This window comes from Microplitis mediator, chromosome 2 (genome assembly GCF_029852145.1).
Source record: "Microplitis mediator isolate UGA2020A chromosome 2, iyMicMedi2.1, whole genome shotgun sequence".
Lineage (NCBI taxonomy): Eukaryota > Metazoa > Arthropoda > Insecta > Hymenoptera > Braconidae > Microplitis > Microplitis mediator.
In genome coordinates, this window is record NC_079970.1 from 8458558 (window position 1) to 8482021 (window position 23464).

The 23464-nt window shown below is 29.0% G+C and overlaps 2 protein-coding genes across 3 annotated transcripts in view; one reads left to right on the top strand and one right to left on the bottom strand.

Annotated features, from left to right (window-relative positions):
• The window catches only part of LOC130663926 (uncharacterized), a 168966-nt gene extending 154292 nt beyond the window's left edge, over positions 1-14674 (top strand). The window contains exon 5 of one of the 2 annotated variants that reach the window (XM_057463501.1): positions 14499-14674. The gene's annotated coding sequence lies outside the window, so the exon portion shown is untranslated. Of the gene's footprint in view, positions 1-966; positions 1166-14498 lie in introns of those variants that run through there. The other variant, XM_057463499.1, reaches the window with a different exon arrangement.
• LOC130663923 (uncharacterized) overlaps positions 1-18307 on the bottom strand; it is a 54082-nt gene extending 35775 nt beyond the window's left edge. The window contains exon 1 of the mRNA XM_057463493.1: positions 18046-18307. The gene's annotated coding sequence lies outside the window, so the exon portion shown is untranslated. The remainder of the gene's footprint in view (positions 1-18045) is intronic.
• Between the last annotated feature and the right edge of the window lie 5157 nt (positions 18308-23464).

The window sequence follows — 23464 nt, forward strand, 5'->3', positions numbered from 1 at the left end:
AACGGTGTACATGTGGAGTAAATTAGCTCTAATCGGAGTATGAGGATGTGGGTATAAATACTTTAAGAGCTGCAAAGCAGAAAAAAAAAAATAATAATAATTCTTCAAAATTACGAAATTATCGTGAATTGACATAAAAACTATTTTATTTCCTAATAAAATAAATAATGTCACTTTTATTAAACAGAAAAATAGTATAGATTTTTGATCAGTTATCAAATTAAATATTTAGAAACAACATAATTATTGTTTTTATTATAACTTTGATGTTTTTCGTAAGGTAATAACTGTTTTGAAGATTAAAAATTAATCATTCATAATTTTATTTTTTTTTCTCGCTGATTTAGTTTCCAGAAAGACTTGAATCATAAAATATCTTTTTCTCATATTTTATACAACAACATTAGCATTAAGAATATTCTTTGGATTTCTCCATAGGTTGGTAAATCTGTCGTATCATTAATTTTTGAACCAATGAAAAATTTTTTTTATCTTTGAAATACAATCCGATTTTTGATACTCCGAAAATAAAACAGCTTTTTTTTACACCAGAAAAAATTTCAACGCCGCTACTGGTGTTATTTCAACAGCATTTTCGGGGTTAAATTTGACACCGAGAACTTTAACATCGGAGTAGTGTGGACTTATGTCACTTTTTTACAGTGTACAATCAATTAGTATGCTATTTGTTATGACAACTGTGTGTTTAAAAAAAATTGCTTAATCATTTTAATAATTTAATTAATTAATTTAAAAATATACAGTGATACATTTTTTATGCGAGTAAGAAATAAATTGATTTATTTTTCCAATTAATATTTTATTACGGTCATTGAGTTCTATATTTATTTATAGATATTGTAAAAAGTGATACATAAACGAGAATATTTTTTATGTTGTGTTTGTTTCTACTTTCGTATATTTGTTTTTCACATATATTCTGATCTATGTCTTTATTGTTTCCAGACAGAATATCTGATGAATGGAAATGAGATTACAACTGAAGTCAACGCAGGGCTTTATAACGTCTATATATTGTACACACATACATGTAAATATCCGCAAGTAGGTATATGCTATGTGTTTGAATAGATCTGAATCATTTGCTTACAAAACTGTACATAAATCTCTAAGGGTATGGTAACATGCAAGCTATTTAATCTCATAACATGAAATAAAAAATTAACAGATTGATACTATCTAGAGTGATTAATTTTATTTTTACTCCATTTAAATAGTTAATGTTTGATAAAATTTTTGATTTGGGTCAACCGGATATTTTCATTCTAAAATTAATACAACTTAAAAATTTTTCATATATTAGTATTGAAAGGATTCGAATTGTTAAAGTCATGAATAGTATTAATTAATATGGGGGATTATTGTCGAATAAATAAATTAATAAGCTTTTGTATGAAATGAAAAAATAATAACAATAAATTTGGAAAACGGTTAACCCAGTTCCGAAATGCCATTGTCTTTGAGCTCAAAGTAAAAAATATAAGTTATGTTTCAAACTTTTGTTCAACATTATTTAATAAACCGGTAATACGCGTTTTTATCTTTGGACAAGATATCTTCAGGACCAAATATTCACTAAAGTATCTCTAAAGCTTCAAACTCTTGAACACGAAATTATTACTAAAAAAAAGTCATTAAAACATCCTTAGTATTGGCATAAAATTCAATTAATTTTGTACAATGATGTACATGTTTAATTATTACATTTTTAATTAATTCTTTATAATCACAAGTTTTAAATAAATATATTTTAAATATATACAAAAAAAAAGTTTAAATTTGAAAATTTAACACTAATAAAATGAAAATAAATAAATTTAACAATAATCAACTCTAACGTCAATATTTTTACATTAAAAGTAATTTCGCAATGTTATTTAAGTATTGAAGTTGATTGTTACTATCATATTTACTAACAACAGTTTTCAAACGGTCATTATAATTACGACAAGCTTGACGTCGGTTAATAGCTATATCAAGTCCTGAATTTAACTGGGTAATCACCACATCTCAGTGTTTGTTAGTTCATCCTTCAATATATTTATAAATGAAGCGATTGCAGCATGGCAAATAGAGACTCGAGTGTTGAATCCATGATGCCAGCCTTTCATCAAATTATTTGATCGTAAATCATCATTAATCACTGATAAGTAACAATTTCATCGTAAGCTAATATAACTTCATCTGATGGTATAAAGGCTAACACCATAAGTAAGCGAATGTTCCAAGCAAAAGTAACATCTGTATTATACATTCTCTTTAACCCTAATGATCGTATTTTTCGCCATATGCATTGTTCATAATGAAAATTACAACCTGTCACTTTAGTACGAGGAAAAAATTTAAACCAATGAACCAATTTAATTGAAACTCATAACAATTGAAAGAGCTTATCAGGATAAAGAGCTTAATAAATACTGAAACTATTTGGAGCGTTCAGTTACGACTTGATTCAAGGCAACGTGAAATAGTTATTTTCGCAAGAATTTTATGTCTCTTGAACAAATGAACCGATTAAAATATCTTGCCCCATTTGGCAGTTTTTTTTAAGCTTTGACCCCATAAGATTCCAGAATCTATGAGTACAGTAGTTTTGAAGTCACTAAAAATACACATAAATTCTCCGCAAAACTTTTATTTTACGGAAATACACACACACACACACAATAACAGCTAAAATCTGTTTTAAACCAGAGAACGGTGAAATTTAATGGGAACTCGAATTTCAAAAATCTGTCAGGAAATTAAAAAAAAAGTCTTTAGTAATAAATATTATAAAAATAATTCAAGTATACACTTATGCTTCTGTACTTTCAAAATGAAATTAATTTATAAAAAATTACCATAATTATGTGCTCTTCAATCAAATTACTGCTCCTTTCTCATTTTTCATCATTTACCTACGCGTGGTCACAACATAAGGGAGATGATTCTGTATTATGCTAGGTGCGATGGCTTTCAAGTTAATTAAATGAACAAGATCACAGTGTGTTGGAGAGAGTAAACTTTGAAAGGATAGAAGAGGGTGCTGTTCTGCAAAGGTCAAGTAGTCTCTATGGCTATAATAGTACACTGTGTATCCTGGAAAAGACCAAGCAAGAGGACAAGCCGACGACTTGCTACTTCTATTACTACCACTGTCTACTTGCAGAGAAATGACATTGAACATTAAACGTCGATGGAACGGCAACTGAAGCACTTAGTCTTCTAAATCTGATTATGTCATTCACTATAATATATATGCATGATCGATTGGTTCTACTCTAAGAGATGGCGCTTGATAACTAGCGCCTCTCGTAGTTACTCATCATTACATATGTTCCAATAGATAATAATACCAACGTGTATTATTCTACTACGTGTCTGAGGTGAAGTATACGCCACATACACACCTAATTGACGAGTCTCATTCATCATATACCTAGACAAAACGCCACTCATTCCACAATCTTTTTTTCCATCTCTCCTTTACTCATTCACACATTGTAAAAAATATTCATCGATTGTAAATAATACCATCATTTATACATAATCATTTTCTCTTACACGTAATAAAGTCTCATTTTTTAGTATTACTCAACTAAGTAAGGAGTTATTGATTCTAATCTTAATTCGTTGCTAAATAAATCACGATAGTAATGCTGAAAGGCAATATATTTTGAGATACACCTTTTTGGTATTAGTAACGCGATATATTTATATAAATAATGAATATTTACATTTATCTGATTGTAGCAATTTTTTAAATTTTTGACCACCTTTCTTATTCGAAATTTTCAGGCATGAATATATCATTAATGACGAATTAGTTTAGTACACAAAGCATAAAGAGCAACACAAAAATGCGACGAACAAAATAAGACTAATCTAGTGTTAGGGTAATGTAATAGTAATCACTCTTTGATCATAAATAGTTACTATAAAATTTTATCCCAAATTACTTTTCGTTCACTATTCTTTTTAGTGCACTAGTACGTCACTACATTGGACACCATGTGATATATACCTCATTCAAACGTAAAAGGATTGCTTTGATATGCAAATCCTACAAAATACCATCAAAAAAGAATAAAAAAATTTTTCACTTCAAAAATATGATGAACTTTATTAAGCAAAAAATAAATAAAACTGAAAATTTCGTGAATGTATAAATAATTCATTAACTAATTAATAACGTGGATTATTAAAAACTAAAAATACACAGCCATTAATTTATTAAATTAGTTATTAGTTATTAGCTTATTAGCTTTTGAACCAACAGTGTGAGTTCTCTGCTACTTGATACGAAACTCAATTAATGAATGAATAAACTGAACATCAGCAATAAGGCACCTAACTTAAATGAACAATTCGATGAGAATTGTCGAAGCATAGGTGAAATGAGCATTTGAATTTAGCATATTATATACATTGCGAACCTCGTTTGCGTTTCCTTACTTAATCTTATTGTTTTATGAAAGCGATGGTGCTTGCTTTTGAAGGGTTCAAAGTTTCCAAACAGGAACATTGTCGAGTGATAAACTTTTGACTATAAACTTTAAATCCCGAGAGATCTTCAAATAGAACATAACAAAAGTTTCTAATAAGACTTGACTCTTTTAATCGATTACAATTATAAAGCTCGAGTTAATTAATTTTTTTTGAATTTGTTAAATACAATCATTGGGTTTTATGTTATCAATTATTATATTATTAAAGTCGATGAGTGTATCAAACAATAAATGATATTTTTTAGTTTAAGTCAGTACAAGTAATTTCCTTTTTTTTTCTTCTTGCTTTAATGACAAAATACATAAGTAAATATATAATTTTTTTAAAATATATAAAACTATTATTAGAAATTTAATTAAAAAAATTTTTGTTAAACTTATCGCTCAATTATTTTAGTATCTCGATATTATAAATTTTATATATTATTCTTTCTGATCTGATAATAGTATGACAAGCTTTAAGTTGCGTGATTATGAGATTGATGTTTATGTCATTTATATTTAACTGTCAAATGATTTATTTATAAGTAAACAATAACTTTCGAAAAAAATAAGCGATCGACATAATTATTTTTTTTCATTAATGTTGGATTTTTGAGGAATAGAATTTCACTGAAAATTACTATTCAAATCTTTTTAGTTGATTCTTAATTAATAAAAATAACTTGAAACCGATACCGTAACAATAAATCTGACATGATTACTTTCAACTTCTCGATAAGAAAATTAAAAATTTTCAAAAAATTAAACTTATTGTTCCGATTTTCGAAAATAGAGTTCACTTCAAATATCAACGTTTTGAGGTCAATGGAAATTATTTTATCTTTGGGATATTGTCCTAATGTCTGTATGTATTTATGTATATATATGCATAAATGTATGTACGTATCTATATAGAAATAGTCTATAACTTTTGAAAGAATCGACCCAAGATGACTTCGGGTGATTCCCCATTTTAGCATAGTATTTATTATTATGTTGACCTAGGAATTTTTTTTATGTAAACATACTCTTTCAAAATGAATCGGTGAAAAATACTGCACGGAAAAAAATAAATAGTAAATGCAACATGATGCAGTCTTGGTACATAAACATGATGAAATCACGTTGCATCCACATGATTTGTCATGTTTCGGCTACATGATAATCATGTTGCGGTAACATGAGAAAATCATGTGGATGCAACATGATTTTCATGTAGCCTTAATAGCATAAAATTAAGCTGCAACAACTAAATATTTATGCTCCAGAAAAATTATTTATTATCAAGCACCAATCAAGCAAAAAATCGATTTTTTGAAAATCCTGACTACCCCTAACCCCTTATGCAAAAATTATCATTTACAAATGATATAATTTGATAATGTTCCCTAATTTTCATCTGCAATATTATAAATCCGAAAAAATCTAGTTGCTTGATAATAAATAATTTTTCTAAAACAAATATTTAGTTGTTCCAGCTTAATTTTATGCTATTAAGGCTACATGAAAATCATGTTGCTGCCACATGATTTTCTCATGTTACCGCAACATGATTATCATGTTTATTTACCAAGACTGCATCATGTTGCATTTACTATTTATTTTTTTTCCGTGTGGGAATCAGGGAATATTCATTGAGAAATAGTCCTAATCCAAGTATACCACTGATTAAATAATTTTTTCTATGTTAACATTCGAATGATTTCTATAGTGATACAGGAATACTTGCTATGTAGCTATAGGCATTATTTCTATGTTAATAAAGGGATTATTCTTATGTTAACACAAAAATAATTCTTAGATTAATACAAGTATAATACCTGTGTTTACTATAGAAATTATTTCTATGCTAACATACCAATAGTTACTATATTCATTTAATAATTTTTCCTACATCCTTTCAATAAAAATAAATATTTTTGAGCTTATACAATCAGAAAATGCAATTTTTAAAATTAGTTTTTTTTTATTTTGAGCTCAAAAAACAGAAAGTTTTGGTACAATATAACGAAGATGCAACGAATAAACGTAAACTAACATTTATAAAAATTAAAAAAAAAAAAATCAAATTCAACTAGATAATCAAGCATACTACACTACAAAGAGTTTATTGAACGCAACTTTTGGTATGAGTTAGACAAATAATAAATGGTGTCGTGACTCGTTAGTGTCACTGGGTAGGATAGAGGAGTTAAAGCATAGACAAGAGTACGTACAATGTAGTACAGAGACACGATTGTCTACTGCTCAGTCCAGTTACATTAGCTACACTAGTATGTTGGTGTAGTTTAGTGTAATATGTTACATACAGATACACCGTTGAATTGCATATCGACCTAGAGTTGCTTGGAAGTGTGCGCTAACATACGTGCGCAAAGCTCATACGCAATAGAGAGCAGCATGTGTCACAAGCAAATGGTGACGTAGACATCTCGATATTCTGCAGACCGAATATATACACAGAAAAAAAAAAATCTTGACTCAAGAAAATTTTTCTTCAACCAAGAAATTTTTCAGCGAGTGGAATGAAAACCGGAAATTTCTTGAACGAAGTGAAATAATTTCTTGAATTTTAAATCTTCAATTAAGAAAAAAAATTTTTAAGCCAATACATATTTCATACTTGGTCCAATAATTGAATTACTTGTTTTAAAAACTTGCAGTTTTTAGTTTAATAATAATTTTTCTTAACCTGAGTATGTTACTTACTTAAACCAAGAAATAAAAATATTTAGTTCGAGAAAGTTATACACTTAATTAAAGAACTATGATGTTTTGAAACAATAAACGGTACGAACTCGAACTAAAAATAAAGGGAGTTGATTTAAGAAATTTAAACTCTTGGTTAGAGTATAGTGTACTTTCTCTGACCAATCACATGAAAAATTTCAAACCAAGATTACTAGAGTCTCAAGCCAAGAAAGTTTTCTCTTGGATTCTCACTCATAGGTGCTCCCTCCTTCGCACCCGAAGGAATGAATACTCCCCACTCTCTCTCTTTCTCACTAGCGCAGCAAATGGATTTTGAGTTCACCTTTTTATTTTAAATAAATTAAAAATTAAATAACCAAATTATATTATTATAATAAATTAATTGATTGATGTAATTAAATAATATTGAATAATTTCTCAATTTTTTTTGTAATTTAATTTGTTTTTTTTTTTTTTAACTTTTTTATATTTATGTCGAAATTCATTTATGAACGAATCATACAATCCGTTCAGTATTTTGGTAAAATGTCAAAACTAACATTTTTCTAAATTATTGGCGATAACATTTGTAATATTAATTCTGGGTTTAGGATTTAAAAATGTGATTGACCATAAGCCAGTGTGGTTCAGTATATGTGGGCAAAGTAAACGTAGCCTAGCAAAGGCTGGGATGGCTTAGTTGGTAAAGCTCTCGCGTGACGCCGAATCGATCTGGGTTCGATTCCTCGGTTAAGCGATAATTGTTTTTTCTCAATTTGTTTAAATATTTAACTTATTGCGAAACTTGCCCATCCCTTATAAATGCTTCTGATACAGTATTTATTTGCTTCACAGCATTGTTTGTAATATTTAAACAAAAAAAAAAATTGTTCATTAAAAAAATGAAACAAAAAAAAAAATAAAATTTTTTAGCTCGATAGATTTATTTGCTTAATTAAAGAAATTAATTTCTTGGCTGAAAATTTTTTTTTTGTTTGCGACAAATAAAAAAATTCTTGGCCCAAGAAAGTTTCTTTTTGGTTTAAAAAATTTTTTTTCTTAGTACAAAAACTTTTTTTTTTAGCTCAAGACATTGTTTCTTGACTCAATAAGGTAACAGTCTTTGCACAAGAAACAAATTTCTCGAGTTAAAAAAAAACTTTCTTGGCCCGAGAAAATAATGCTTTAAACCAAGAACAAACTTTCTTGGCCCAAGAAAGTTTGTTCTTGGTTTAAGACATTATTTTTCATGGTTCAAAAACTTTTTCGTGTCAGCTCAAGATATTTTTTCTTGACTTAAAAACGTAACAATTTTCAGCCAAAAAAAAAATTTGTTGAATTGAAAAAAAAATCTTCTCGAACCAAAAAAAAAATTTTTGGAACCAAGAAAGTTTTTTCTTGGTTTAAAGAATTTATTTTTTAGACTAAGAAAATTATGTCTTCCGCGAAGGAAATAATTTCTTGATCCAAATAATTTTTTTACTTCAATAAAGTAAGAAATTTCGCTTGGTTCAAGAAAAAAATTTCGAAGACATTTTGTTTCTTGTTTCAAGATTTCCTTTTTTTCTGTGTATAAACAATGACCAGACTAGACCACGTGTATCTATATATGCAATATGCAGTATGCCAAAAATACCCATACGTACATTCGTACAGATATAAAAATACGTTACACCCGTAGTACCAGACATGGTAACTAAGTTATATATTTCAAGTGAACTTGCATAAAAGCTTGTTCCAAAAAGCTTTTGACTAAGTCTATCACTAAGACTCTCATCTATTATTCAACAGCTCTGTAACTACAAGTAATATCTACGATTTTCATTTAGGAATCTGACTCTTAATCTCAATTCATAACAATCAAGCTGAACGTTAATATTAATGATAAATATTTTTAGTATAAGCAAGGGAAGTCCAATAGACAAAACAAAAAAATTTGGCAATCGATTGATTCTACTAGTCTAAAACTTAAATTTTCCGCTGATTATCTATTGAAGTTCGAATAGATTATGAAAAAAGTTGTAGAACTGTTTAAGCTTAAAAATGTTGTTTGTAAAATGATAATTCTCTAGCATTTTACATTCACGGATATTTTTTTTTAAATCTAATAAAATGCAAAAAAATATTTAAAAAAAATATTTTTTTCGTGATCTTTTGGAACTTTCGCTTTTCCAATTGCCACAAAAGAGTATTGTCTGTTCCACTAATGAAGAACTATAGATATTATGTAACTAATTAATTTCTAGGATAAAATTCTAGAACCGGGATTCCACACATTTACAAAATTAAAAAATTTTAATGACCATAAAAGCTATAAGTGAATTTGCTCAAGCTGTTCAGTTTTTTGAACAGCAGATTGATAAAAGTCATGTCAATTTTATCAAAAATACATTTATAAACCTCAGCAGTTTCTTCAAATTCATAAGCCCCGTATAAAATAAATTTGTCCTGTAAATATTCTAAAGAGGTTTATATTAACAGTGAACTTCTGAATTTAAGACGATTTTGAACTTTAAATTAATCATTATTTAGACTAAAAAAATCCAAGAGAAAAAATTTTCAATCTCTTGAGCTCATTCTTGAACAGTTGCGATAAGAGTCAAATAAGACGTTCATAATTCGTTTCAAAGTCTTTTTCTTTTAACATCCTTCAAATCAGCTTCAATATTCTGAAATCGAACTATTGTTGCTTGGGAAATTGTGAAAAACGTGCTTAAAAAGTACTCAGATGAAATTTTCTACTACATAAATGTTTCAATTACATTGGAATTTATCTCAATATTGAGCATAAATATAAACAGCATAAAAAATCAAATGATAAAAAAAATAATACCGATAATATTTCAAAGTAATTCCGTTACTTTGGTTTAGATATTACTCTAATTATAAATTCACTACGTACACAACAATTTAACGTACGTTTTGATACACATACAAATATTCGAGTGAGTTTCTATTCATCATTGCCAATCTGATTGGTGTACAGTAGTGGGTCGAAGTCAAGCCTGTACAGTGGCCGCATAGATGCGGTAATTCCGAGTGTGTATACCGGATTGGCTGCAGACTAGAGATAACGTCATTATCGAACTTGCGACTGACATCCTCTCTGTGGACCAACCCATCCATTATGATGTTATGGGTGCTTAAATTCAAAAATTTTTTAAATTTACATTTCGAACAACTTAAGTATTTTGAGTGATTATTCTCTTTTTACTGATGGTCACGAATTAGAGACATACGCAGGCACGTTAAAAAAAGTTAATGAGCTAAAGAATCATTTTTATTAATTTCATTATACCCCAGATAAAAAATAAATTCGAATTACAGTGAGAACTTTTTTGCTGATACTTTATGTGAAATTAATGAATAGGAATGCTTTTCAAAATTTTTTTAAATTACCATCATTTTGTAAGCGTTACACGTAGACTGATAATTTTAACATGCAAATTCAAAAGCACGTATTTATCACATCTAACAATTAAAACATCTAACTAGGAAAACGTATTACTGTCGATGAAAGAAAATGCACAATTTTTGATAGTTGTTGTATTTTTATCTTTTATAAATACATATAAGTATATATATTTAAAAAATTTAGTAGAGCTCTGAAAAATTATTGTTAAAAGTTAATAGTAATTCAAAGAAAAAATATATTTTTATAAAAATGCAGGTGATTTTACTTTTATCCTTTTATATCTCTCATTTTTATTCTCTGATTTCGCTATTTTTTGCCAATAGTTCAATGTATACTCTAGAGTTCATTCTGCCTTTTCCACCTGGAATACAACTGATCTGGCTGATCTGATATTTGAAACATTGCATTGTGAAATGTTTTTTATTATTTTGATAGATATATTGAGTATCAAGAATATTATGTATCTACTTGTATTTGAAATAATATCTAAATTGGTAAGATTGAACATCCATTTGACTTTCATAATTATGATAATTATGATTGCTGCATTTGTTTAAAAATAATTTTATTCTATTTGTAAAATATAATAAAAAAATCCGGGCAACGGTTGACTCTGCGGGCCCTAACATTTCCCGCCGTTTTCGAGCTCATGGAGTCCGAAAATATTAATGTGAATACATTTTCGATTTTCGAACTCTTCGAGCTCTTGAATCCATTCGTTTTTTATGAGCCCTTCAAACTTGAAACAGGTTACGTTTTATATTAAACTTTGAATATTTCAAATTCGAAAGTAATTGTTGGACAAGTGTTAAATTGTTGGACAAGTGATAAATGGATCCAGCAGATATCAGCGTAAGTGATCAATAGAAGGACTTACATGAGTTTTGACTCAGAGCGTTAATATATATTATACATGAGAAAATTGTTGAAAAAGGTGTTTTTTCAATTTCTTTGTTGATAATATTATTTAAACTAGATGCATTACATTATGTAGTGATCGAGAGAGACAATACAGACGAAGAGTTGGTATGATTATGAACACGTTTTAGGCTAAAACTTTTAGCACATCATATTTTTAATTATACGAGTAAAACGACATAATATGTTATTTTGTAAACTTTCCGTCGTCGATATCTTTTAAACTAATTAACCGATTAAAGTGTTTGAGGCCGCAATGGACGCATTTTATCGAGTTATAGAGTTGATTAGAATTTAAAGTCGATCGTTTCAGTCGTTTCTAAGAAATAAAAAAGAAACATATAAAATACGGTGATTTTTTATGTACCTGAAGATCGGAACGTTTTTTGCAAAACAAAAATAAAAAAACAAAATGAAATTTAACAAATCTACTGGATTTTGATTTTTGAAATGTTTCGCATTGGCGCTAGTATGTCAGCCAAAAATTGTAGGTCACCTCCAACTTCCCACTAAGCAGTCAAATTACATAAAGTTTTCATTTTCATTGAGCGAAAAACGTTTCGATCTTCAGGTACATGATTTTTTACTGTTTTTTTTTGATAATATTATTGAAACTGTCAAAAAATTGCATTGCATTACATAGTGATTGGAAGAGACTATTAAGATGAAGATTTGGTATGATTTTTGGACCATTTAGAAATTATATTCTGAGTTATTCGGGAAAAAAGAGATAAATTGTAATTTTTTAAATTTTTCGACGCCGATATCTTTTGAACTGATCAACCGCTTTTGACATTCAATGTGGCAATCGACGCGTTTTATTAAGTTCTAGAGCAGACTAGATTTAGGAATTGATCAAATAAGTCACTTCAAAGATAAACCATTTTTCACCATTTCTTTCGCCAACGATATCTCCCGAACGAATTGACCGATTGAGGTGGTAGAGGCGGCAATCAACGCGTTTTATTGAGTTCCAGAGCTGATTAGATTTTGACATCGATTGATATGGCCGTTTCGGAAAAATTTCAAAAATAAAAAAACAAATTTTTTTGTTTTCCTTCTATATCTTATAGTCTATTTGATCGATCGATCTGAAATGTTTAGAAAAGTTGACGGCCAACAAGTTCTTCGATTGCCGCGGGAACCATCCCAAGCTGTTAATTAATTAAAAAGATATAGAGAGTTTACATCCACACACACGCGCACACGCGGACATCATTCTGAAAATACACGGATAGAAGGATTAAAAAATTTTTTAAGATACGACTTCTTAATCGTTAAGAAACCATTTCTTGAATAGTAAGGAATATTTGTTAAATAAAAAGAAATGATGTTTAAGAAACGATTTTTTAAATACTAAGAAATATTTTTAAATGCTAAGAAATCTTTCTATCAGTGTATAATAGCTTTCTAAGATCTCAATATGTCAAAATCGGATGAAAACTTGATTTCTGAAATTCGGGGTGAAAACAATCTTACCGAATTTTTTGAAATTTACAATTTTCTTAGCAGGAAGTTAACAAAATTTTTTTAAATTCGGTGTTATTCAAGCAATACGTTCTAACAAATTTTCTACTCAACATAGTTTTCACTTATGCAGATTGAGTATTTTACAGTATAGGGGAGGGTGGGGCAGAGCGGCCCACCTGAAATTTTGACCAAAAAAATAATTTTTTTTTTTTCGACTAATTACTATAAATCCGATATGTTTGCGCATTTTTACCCCTACGCATGACATTTGGGGCAAAATGGACAAGCCCAAAATTTTGAAAAAGTGATTTTTTCATATTTTTATCGTCAAATTAAAAAAAAATTATTATAATTCCACATTTCTAGCCCTACGCATAACACCTGGAGCAAAATGGGCCAGCCGAAACTTCCGAAAAAATTATTTTTTCATATTTTTCGGCCGTTTCTCTATGTAAGAGGCAAATTTGGTCACTAAAAATTTATAAAAATTAAATTTTTTTTTTTAGTTGATAAATTTTTGAAATAAAGTAAAATTATAGACTTGATTTTTTTTTTTATTAAATAGCAATTAGTAATTAAGGTAATCGAGAGTGAACGATTTTTTACGCTTTAAAAAATTTTTTTCGAGTAATATAAAACCAAAAATAGTTGTCAAGAGAAAGAAATACATTCTTAATGATGAAAACAATTTAAAAAAAAAAAAAACGAAAAAAAAAATTTTTTTATCACTTTTTGAAGGGGGGCCGCTCTGCCCCACAAAAAAAAAAAATTTTTTTCAGAATTTTGGCAAAATGTCCATAAATTTGTTCGAAATAGGACAAAAGTAAAGTGATCTTATGGTTGAAAGCCACAAAAAATAATAATTGGCTTAGGGGGGCCGCTCTGCCCCACCCTCCCCTATATCTATTTAATAGACAATCCTTATAGTTAGTTATATAAAATGCTTTTCACATGAGAATTACTTTTTTTACATCAGAAAATTTCTTCGGCCAAAAAAAAAAAAAAAAAAAGGAATAAGTAAATATATTTGAACCAACTAAACAAACAATATGTCATGTTTAAGATAATGCAATATGATTTTGAAGCGAAGTAACTACTAAAACGACTGTACTTTGGCTTTTATATATTAAGTTCGTTTTCTTCTAAGAATTTTATGAAAAAACAAGTTTCTAAACAATGATAATTATATACAAATTACATTTTTCTGTTCAAACTAACATTGTTTTGTCTAAGCAAAAGATATCTTTAACGAAAAAAAAGCTTTTTTTTTTACCATGGAAGCATTAAATTTTTATCTATAGATTAGTTGGGTCAGTCTTGAAAAAAAAATTTTTTTTTCATTCCAAACTTATCGAGTAACCTGTCATGTCTTTATGCCCCTACATAACGTTGTTCCCTACCAGCCTCCCTACTCTAGTCTTTCTACTTAAGCAAACTTTTGATTGGCTACTATATCGTTTATTAATAACTTATCACGTCGCTATTTACATTTCAATACTCTATATTTTCAGGTAAGTCCGTTTATCATCGATCGTCATCGATGTCTGAGTATTGTTTCTTCTTCCTGCGCGGTATAACATCCTGTCATCCTGGGCATCTAGCAAACGACACACACTCGTACACAGATAGTCGAGGGAAACAGCGACTATGTAAATACTTCTAGCGCAACTATCATTACTTTATTTTATTATGTTCAAATAAAACTCACTGTTTATTTTTTAATATATAATAACAAATTAATTGGATTTAGATATTTTATTTATCGTAGTGATTAAGATCTTGTAACCTACATCCCAATACATAGATATATATATATATAGTAGCCTATAATTTCGACAATCAATCATCTAACTAATCAATCATACACTTATATCAGATCTATACTTTATTTTCTGCTTTCAAATCCCAAATTTATGATTGATTCAGTATTTTACTTCGTTTACCTGAAAATGTTTATGATAAATAAGAAAATATTGTATCACCAAAATTCTCGACGAACAAATTGATTGTTATGTAAGTATACTTATAAGTTTTGTCGTTCTCTGCGAGACTTTTATTTTGACGCTGATGAATTGCTTGATAAAAAGCAGGTTTTTAAAAATATATAGTTTTAGACAGTATAATTTTTTTAGGTTAAAAAAACCCGTGCGATGCCCGCACTCATACCCGTAAGAACATAAAAAATGGCAATATATGCTCAGTTTAATTCTACTTTGTAAAATATAGGGAAAAGTGGAGAAGAATAAAATACACCATAATTTTCATAAGTGTGTGGGGCAAAATAAGACACTACTTTTTAACAAAAAAAATTTCGTTTCTTCATTTAATTTAAATAATTATTGTAAATTTCAAGTAAAAAAAAAAAGTTTATCACTATCAGTTATGACTTGAATATTGATATTCTATTTATTTTACATAATTGTTTTTAATTATAATACGAAATTTGAAAGATTTTTTAGATTTTTCAAAAATGAAAACGCAAATTGCTAGATTATAAAGTAATGGATTGAGCTTCGTTCTTAAGTTTGCGTTTAAAGGATTTGTTAGAGATAAAAGCTTAGACAAAAATTACTACAGACCATCCTTAAGACATGATATGTTTTAAAAATCTGTTTCATAAATAAAATATGTACAAGTTAATTTTTAAAGGCAGTTAATTTTAATAAATATGAGTTATTAAACATTTATGATATAATGATAAATAGAAGTATTAAATTTAATGGAACAATTGTAAGTTTATTAGCTTTTTTAAAAATTATTAAGAATCTATCATTATACGTTTGTAATAAATAACAAAAATAATGAATTGATTGACTAGGATTTTTGTATAAAGTTAAAATTTTTTTTGGTTAAAATTTTAAAATGGTCGCCCTCCCAGAGAGGAAAGTACGACGGGACCAGGCTTGGCCCAAGTATGGAGAACCTTGGGCCAAGCTTGTAAGTCAGCCTTGGCCCAGCCTTGGTAGAAGTCTAGAATAATAACACAGAGCCAGTCCTGGTTGCTAGACCTGGCCCATACATCGAGGATAAGCAAATAAATTTAATTTAAAAAAAATTGTATTATTATTAACCTCGTAGAGTTCATAATCATTAACGTTTAAATCTATCTAAGGGAGGTAAATTATGTGAAAAAAACTCGGGGAAAATTCTGCAGGGCAAGCTACTAATGTTGAACTGATACATTTAAATGATCTACTTATTAAACCATAGGTATAGCCAAACTTAGGTAATCCTACCTTGGCCCAAGCCTGGATTGCCATTGAATGGCTAAGGCTAGGTTACCCAGTCTTGGCCCAAGCCCGGGTAATCATTGTAACGGCCAAAGCTAGGTTCCCCGGTGCTGAGCCAAGTAGGGCACTGTTGTTCAACTCTGGTAACTCCTGTATGGGCTATACTTACATCCTACGTTTTCTAAAGACTAAAGATTAACATATTAGAAAAAAAAATTTTTTTTTGGTAAAATATTGTGGTTCTTTTGGCCCCACGCTTAGCTACATATTTTTCGATAAAAATTCTAAATTCAAAAAAATGATGAATTTTGGTAGTAAAGAAGTAGTAGGTCAATTAAATACAATTATACTAACCAAAATTAGTGCGAGTGGTGATGAGGTAAATTAATTTTTTTGAGTTTTTTGTTAGGTGATCTTGTTCCCTACCTATTGATGAAGTATAGAAATATATTCCTGCGAAAACATAATTTTATTTCGGATTTTTCATATACGTTTACATGAAAGCATATTATCATTGAATATCGGAAGATAACTTTCAGTATTTGTTTACGATACATATAAAAAAAAAATAACATTTTTTTAATAGACATAAGTTCTTAAAAAATGTAATTTATCTTATTATTAAATAGCAATTATTTAGGTTATTTATGTTGAAGATCCAAAAGTTTATAAACAACAATAATACCTTGTGTAGAAATTAATTTTAATTATCTCAGAAAAATAATAAAATTTACATTTGTTAATCGTATTTTTAAATTAAATCTGATAAATGGTGGCGTTTAGTTTATTAATATTCGATCAATTCCTTAGTCTCTTCATTTTATTATTACTGTTCATAATAATTATAAAATAAACAAATGCATTCATTAAATAACTGGCCCAATGGCGAGTGTACTAGTGTCGGCATATCACGCACAATTAAAGTTAGATTTAAAATTTATTACTCGAGCTTGCCACAAGATTCAGAGTAATCTGAAAAAAGTCCTGTCATTTTTCCACATAATAAAATTCACCCTGTTGTTAAATCAACATCATAGTATGAACATTTAAGTCAATATGCTGTGATGTAGGAAAAGGTATGTGTTCAGTTGCGATAATGAAGAAAAAGAAGACAAGGAAGAAAAAGACGGAAAAAGGGATGATCGAAAAAAGAGAATCGAAAAAAAAGTTTTAAAGTAGAAGATAAAAGGTATAGCTTTTTGAAATATTAAAATATAGTCAGTAAACTAGGGCCACAATAAATGCAAAAAGAAGGTTGATGATGAATACAATATAATGTGTGTATGTGTATGTTTGTCCTCGACCCATTCACGAGAATGTCGACTCTCACTGATTCTCTTGATGTTTTACTCTCATACTTTCTTTCATCCACGAGGTGAAAAGGTCAAGGTGCAACTAAACATTCTTATCTTTCGTTTTTTTTTCTCGAGATGGTTATCGATTCCCCCACTATTGCCACTATCATCACCACCTCCAACTTCCCATCACCAATACTATTTTCGCATTACCGCATATTCCTTCTGCAACCCTTTAGCTATTTTTCTCTAAACTAAACTACTTTTATTGGCATAAATAAATAATTGTGATAAGTGCGAGTTAACAGTTTGATATCAAATTACCAATTTAATAAATTTCAAACCGGAAAAATTGTTCTAGAGCCTGATCAGTATTTGCGATTATTGTATTTTTATGAATATTTAATTATATATATATTTTTTATTACCAAAAATTAAAAAAAAAATAAAAACAAATAAAAATTATTCATAACTCAGGGTTAACAAGGTTAATAATTAATAATAAATCAGTTAATGTAAGTACAAAGACTTACGTCCAGTGTTTGATTGTTGGTTGACCTTCTCTACTAGCTGCAAGCTGCAGACTTAGTCGATTAACCGCTGCCGCGCGTGATAACACAAATTCTTACGGTGATTTTTATTCCACGTCATTTTTCACATTATTTATAGCTTATATTCAATTAATCATAAAACAATGATTGGAAAATAAAAGCTTAACTAAAATATATTAACAATTGTCTAATCACCTTTATTTCGCGTGCGCGGAGCTTACACGGCTCACATGACCCTCGCTGATATCACAACAACGACTGAACAAAACCAGGAGAGAACGACGAGGTATTCGGCGCCGCCGCGGTGGAGCGCCGCAGCACTTGAACTACACCCTCGTGCGTGTTAAGATATTTAACCCATTACAACGTAGAAAAACAACTAAATCAAATAAAAGGAATGATATAAAATTTTTCACTTCTCTAAATTTTCTGTACCTGAATTTAAAATTTAAATGCTTATTACATTTTACGAGCTTATTAAATGAAAAAATTTTTGTAACTATAATACTGATAATAAAAGAAATTTGAATATATTTCTATTTGATAATTATTATACGTATGATTTTGAATGCATATATGCGTACATATATTAGGGTGATTAAAAAAAAAATTCTGTTTTCCTTCTAAACAAGTTCAAAAATTTCGTTTAGGTATAAAATACGCCTGTTAAAATTTGAGCTTTTAATATTAATATAAAGAGGGGGCGCATCGCACTTTTCTATTTTACATAAGAATAAGACAGAAAATATTTTTTTTGCTTCTTCTAAATTTTATAACTAGCTAACGATGCGTCAAACATAGTAATTATTATTTTTTGACAACTTTACTCGTTCAAAAGTTATCCAAAGTCAAAGTTGAATTTATGTAAATTTTAATATTGTTTAACTTTTCTGGCGAAACTATTGGTTTTATGACAAAATGTCATAGGGCTTAATCTGGAGATCATTCTATTGCGCACAAATTATCTTTCACCAAGTTTTCGAAATTACTAAATGCTTATCAGTTAGTTGCATTTAAAAGTTAATACGATTTAAAAAATCGCGTTTTGATCGATTCTTGATTGATTATAAAGATAATAATAGCAGACTTTTTGTTTAAAAAGTATTTGCTTATGTAAAAAATATTACATTATGATGACCATAATATAAAAAAAAACAATCATATTCTTATTCACATAAAAATCACCTATTAATTTTATTAATTCTTGCTCCAAAATTTGATCGAAAATTTAGTCAAATATTTTTAACCCCAAGACAAACGATATTAATTGCCAATTGGCTCTTGAAATGGTATATGTTTTTTTTATGTTCTGATCCATTATAAATAATTAACTTTTAGTTAGAAAATCGACTATTTCCCATTAAATAATCAATCAAATATAATCAGAACACTATCTCATGATAAGCAAAACTAAATAAGTCTTTCGTATACTGCAACTATGAAGCTTCAAAAATTATTTTATCTATAGGTATAACTAGAGGTCATCTTTGATTAAGTTTTTAGTAATAATTACAGATGTTAAACGTAAATAGTAATTATATCGAAAATCATAACAGATATTCGTTTCACTTCGAATCTCTATTTTCACGTTTTTATTCACTTGGCTGGCAGTCATTGACATTTTGACTAATTCATGACCTCATTTAGGCATGAAGAAACACCAACACCAACACTGCATGCACCTAAACAACGAACTCTGTACTTTATCAATTCTTTTTTTTTGCAAGCCTAAGAACAAGTTGAAGATCAGGCTGTAACCGTCGACATCTTCTTTAGTCTCATCGAGACGTCTTTGTTTAACGAAACATTGAATCTATCTTTCAAGAACGCTGTCTCGACTCAGCAATAATTATCGGAAAGTTCTGATTACTTTATTGTCTCCATGATAGTGATAAACAAAAAAAAACATCATGTAAAGATTTTTTTTATCAATTGAAATAGCTAAAAAATAATACTCTACGCGTATACCCATACAAAGTCGCCGTTAATGGAAAAAATACCGTGGATCGGCCGATGTCTAGCAGCTAGTGTTCAGACCCAGCAATCAGAAGGACGGCAGTTCGCGCCCAGAGCCCAGCAGAATTTTCACCAAGTTTTTTTCACATAATTTACCCCACTTAAATAGTTTAAACGTTAATGATCTTGAATTCTACTAGGATAATAAAAATAAAATTTTTTATTAATTAAATCTATTTGCTTGCTTGGCTGATTGCTGGCTACCATTAATCGGCCGATAGTCGAGCGCCATTAATGGGCCGAGGTTATCATCCCGACTATAAGCCGTTTATCGGCCAATGAAAATTTCCATTGCTGAGACATTAATCGACATTCTTGGCCTAGTAATGGCCCAATCTAGGGCCAATTTCCAAACTTTGTATGGGTACTGTGATCTGGAATAAGCAGCAGAATAAAAAATACGCATGTGACGGCAATGCACCTACCTATATGGCAGTAGTTGTCATCGGCATTAATCTGAGACAAGTTTTTTCCGGCTGGCTGTTGAGATATTTAAACGTGAAACTCCGATGCAGAGATTGCGAAAAAATTTTGAGTTTTATCTTTTTATCTCTTAACTTTTTAGTTACATTCTTTGATGAATCTTATTTATTTAGTTTAATATCTGTCGGGTTTTTTGTCGTCATTCCTTGTATAAGGGTGGTAATTCCAACCACCTGTAACCCCCTAGAGAAAACGGCCTTGTTCTAGTTTTTACATTTTTCCAACCTGCAACTTTTTCAACTCGAACAATACTGACAATTATTATACTACTTGCTATTATAATACTAGTTTTATCTCGTACTTTCTCATTGCTGTTTTTTATGTCTTTATTTTTTATTTTTTGTATTACGTGTTCCGTGAATATGCATCCACTACCATTCCATCCAGCTTTACTTCCATTTTCCGGATAAGCTGGCATGTATCCATTTGACACTTTTTGAAAGTTCTTCCAAGTCGTTTCACCTGGATCGATCTCGGCGCATCGTCATTATAACGGTAACTCGTATACACAACAGAATATATAAATATCATTTGACTGAAAAATATCTCTACTTTTTATTTTAAATCGGCTACAGTAAATTTTTATTATTATTCACAAATCGAATGGAAAAATGTCATATTCTTACATAAATGATAAAAAATTATGAGTACTTCTAGTTCTCTGGTTGAAAAAGTTGAATTCATAATAATATTTTATTCTGAGTATGAAAGTCTCATTGTCAGAATAAAAACGAATAACCGTACGTGATATCAATTATTCATTATGAAGTAGAATAGTAAAGACTAAGGTCAATAAGTGTATGTGCAGTTCATTTTTCATGGTAAAACGTTGTTAGTAACATTCGATAAAGTTATTGAAATATGAAAAGAAAGAAAAAGAAGGTAAAGAGCTTTTCAATTATCTACAAACGGAACATTTTCAATAAAGAACTTTTCTCTTTTATCGACGAAGTAAACTATGATGATAAAATTAATTTTAAAGTTTTATTTTGTATCAGTTGCTTGACAATAAGAATTTTTAAGTGAAATTTCGAAAGGCTTAAAAAGTTTAAAGCTGGTTGATATTTGATTGATGTAATTATAAATTTTATATGAGACTTTGATGATGCTGTCATTAACAAGCCTCAAAGTTTTAACGGCGTAATTACTTGTTGAGTACTTCGAAAACAAACGTGACTCTAAAGGATAGCGGGACAAAATTTTTGAATTTTTTAAATAATTTTTGATATTTCATCTTCAACACACAAACACACACACGCACACGCACAAACACACACATACGAACATTATTCTGATAATAATCAGAATGTAGCTTCCCAGGAAGTTTTCTTTAATCCTTCTGGGCTATCATCCCTATTAAGCCACGTGCCGCTTCCTAGTAAGTTAAAAAAATTATGTTCAAAGAAGTAAAACCCATAAAATTGGATAAGTCAAAAATTATTATGAAGAAAATATCTATTAATAATTATTAATGTTTGCTGTATGAAAAAACTTACTGAGTCACTATTTGTATTGATATTATTCTTTCGTTATTATACTAATACATAAATGTATTACAGGCACTTTCGGCTTGATCTTTTCAACACTATTTCCCTTTGTGATCGCAATCTAAAGATAAAAAAAGTGCCTGAAAGGCATTTATCAAATTGACAAAACGTAAGGCAAATAAAAATAATCGGCATATGAAATCTTTATACGTGACTTCAGACATCCCTCAAATAAATCCTCTCAAGATCATATATTTGTCGTTTATTCTCAGATAGTGAGTAAATTTAAACAAAAAAAAGTAAGGGTAAAAATACGACACTAAATTTGTTCAATAATTTAAATTACTGTCAATATTGAACTCATGCAGTTACACTGAATATAAATAACGGGATTAAACTCAAAGTATGAATTTTGATTTTATATCAATCCGCATTCTCTTCGTTAAAAACACCTCCCATTTGGAGTGAATTTCACACCGAAGGGATTAAATAAATAAAAAAATATCCCTGTGCATTTACTCCAGGCTTAATCCGCGTTCACCCCAAAAAATTTTTTACAGTGTACTTACTTAAAACAATATACATATTTTAATCAAAAAAGAGATCATTAACTTTCAAGCTTATTTTTCATCAAGAGAAAAAATTTTGAACAAAAAAAAAAGGTTTATGTTTGGAACAACTTGAGTAATTATTAAATTATTTTGTGATAATTTAGGTGGTCGGGAAATTGATAAAGTTTTTTTTTTGTTAGGGTCTTAGATGTTTCTCAAAAGATCTTGTAATTAATACACAGATATCATTGAAGAACAACAAATTACTTTCCGTACTTTATTAACAAGAAAACCATTTATTAAATTTCTCTATTATATTCTTCATTTATTACTATAATATTGTTATTCAATAAAATATATATATATATATATATATATATATTTTTTTCAACCCAGTCCGCATTGAGGGTATAGATCAGTAAGGATTCGATAAATGCAAATACGAAAAATGATGAGTACCAAAATAAACAGTAAATATCTATATATGGGATACGAATACGTGAGTGGTTTCAACTCTCAAATACTTCTTTGCAAGTCGATTTATAGATATTATTTTTTTTACATCCTAAAATAGAACCCCGAACTATTTGAATTGGCACCATAGAATTTTAAAAACTAAATAAAGAAAAAACTATTAAACGATATCCACTCTATATTTAAAACAGTTAAGGTTGTACGTGCGAGATAGCGAATATTTTATATAAATCTAATTTTTTTATAGTAGGTTATTTTAGTTGTTGGGAATCGATCCTGGAAATTTTAGAGGAGGTGGCACTGAATTATTTAATTAAATTTTTACTTTTAAACATTGGGATTTATAATACAATTGTCTAGCAGACCGCCTCTCGGATATTGACACATTTT